This window comes from Penaeus japonicus, unplaced genomic scaffold (assembly GCF_977035675.1).
Source record: "Penaeus japonicus unplaced genomic scaffold, GWHDUDI00000001_assembly GWHDUDI00000030, whole genome shotgun sequence".
In the NCBI taxonomy this organism is placed as follows: Eukaryota; Metazoa; Arthropoda; class Malacostraca; order Decapoda; family Penaeidae; genus Penaeus; species Penaeus japonicus.
Window position 1 is genome coordinate 3,219,444 of NW_028234432.1, and position 2,034 is coordinate 3,221,477.

The 2,034-nt window shown below is 31.6% G+C and overlaps 1 pseudogene across 5 annotated transcripts in view; it reads left to right on the forward strand.

Annotated features, from left to right (window-relative positions):
• The window catches only part of LOC122254420 (hexosaminidase D pseudogene), an 11,660-nt pseudogene extending 9,971 nt beyond the window's left edge, over positions 1-1,689 (forward strand). For all 5 annotated transcript variants that reach the window (XR_015192559.1, XR_015192555.1, XR_015192557.1 and 2 more), the window contains one exon: positions 1-1,689. This exon is cut by the window's left edge and continues 2,626 nt beyond it. The product of XR_015192559.1 is annotated as a hexosaminidase D pseudogene, transcript variant X5 (transcript).
• The last annotated feature ends 345 nt before the right edge of the window (positions 1,690-2,034 follow it).

Sequence of the window (2,034 nt, forward strand, 5' to 3'; positions counted from 1 at the left end):
TAAGCCTGTGTGTGTCATAAATTTATTTAAGAACAAATTATTGTTCAGTTGCAATTTTAAGTAATATTTGTTTTAGTTTTATCAGCTCTCAAAGGCAGTGACTAGAAGATTAAACAGTGCAAGGTATGGTTTATTGCTACAAAAGGAATGCTTTCTGATTTATTTATAATAAGAGTTCTTTGTGATTTACATATTGCCCAATACCAAGGGAAGTCCTCGAGTTGCTGCTCCAGAATTAATACTCATGAATATTTTTTTTGTTTACATATGTACTTAATTTAACTCCATTAAAAGTAACCAGAAAGATTGTGGTTACACCTAAGGAAGAGGAGATTGTAAGGTGTGATTTACTGAATGATTGTCATGTTCATGGTTGCAAGGTTGGAACCATTAGAGATCTTGCAATAACCAATCAACGTGTCACTGCCTTTGCTTGCTTTGAAAATACCAATGTCACAGATCTGTCGCATTATTCCTATGTTTAGTAATATTAGATGTTTGTTCTTTATTTTTTTTGTCAAATTTTTTCAGTTAGTTGTGATCAACAAGTTATGTTTAAGAATATTATTTTAAAAGTATGGAATACATTTATATAGAGGAACCTAAACAATGATTTTCATAAGGCTGATTATTTACTTTGGGATTAATTTTTTTTGTAACTTAGCACATGTTAATGCAAGATTATTGCTAAAATGGTGATTATTATTATCATCATTATCATTATTTTATTGATATTATATTACTGGTGATGATGTTGAGCTACGTTATTTTTATTTTATTTTTTTTGTTATTAGTATTGTTATTATTATTTATTGATTTCATTCATTTCTAGTACATTACTGAATTCAGTACTAATGAAACGTGTGTTGAAGTATTTAAATCAGTGTTATTATATATGTTTATTTTTTTTAATTCTCTGCTTAATCAATGAAACTCTCTAGAGACATTTTCATTTTGTTACGTGGAGCAAATTTTCCTGCAGTGGTTTTAGCTTGGTGTGGGGATGTGCACAAATACGTCATATATGCTCAGTGTGCTTTTCCTTTTGTTTGAGAGTGAGAGAAATAGAATGATTGTAGTAGTGGTGTTTTCTACTGCATTGTGGATGTATTTACCATAGATATACAGTATATAGTTGATGGAGGGTTTATTGTAGACAGCTTGGTGCACTTGTGGAATGTAAACTTTGTCTTCCTTTAATTTGATAGACATATTGGTAATTTTTTTGGATGTCATAGAGCTGGGTTTACCTTATGCTTGTTGTTTTTACTGACCTTTAAAGTATCCTTTTAATTTTTTTTTTAATTTTTTAGTTCGTAAGAAGTTATATTCTCAGACATTTTATTAGAGTATGACAGTGTGATCTCCCAGTGGACTGAGAGTACTTTTTCCTTTCCATCTCTCACCCTGATCAACGGACATTTTAAATTTGCAATGTTAGGTACCTTCTTTTAATATTGGTAAAGAAAGATTTGATGTCATAGCAAATAAGTTTTTTTTTGGGGGGGAGTATGTGTGTTATCTTACATAAGATTAGAATATTGTAATGATACTGATAAAGTTAAGAAGGAAATGTATCTTTATATATGGGCTGAAGATTACATTATATATCTCCTCTTTTGCATTCATTCATAAAGGTATTCTTTCAGATTTTCGTCTTTACTGATGTAAATAAAGTTTTCTTATCCACTGGTATATAATTAATTTCCTTTTTCCTTTATCTTACATTTTTCATAGATTTGATATGAGCGTACAAGTACATTCATCCATTACTGTTGGTATTAACCAATATTATCCAGCATAATAAGTTTATCATTTCAGTTTCCCTCAATGGAGTAAATAATAACCATCTGTGTCAGATCTAATCAATTTGTCTGGTCTCCCTCTCTTAACCCTTTCCCGACGGGGCACACGCTAAGTGAAAACCCCTGCACCGGGCCATTGCAATATTGCATTGGAAACATCACACTGGCATGATGCCCCGACATTGGGAATTTAGCTGTGTCACACGGGTGTGACGCACCGTCGTCATAG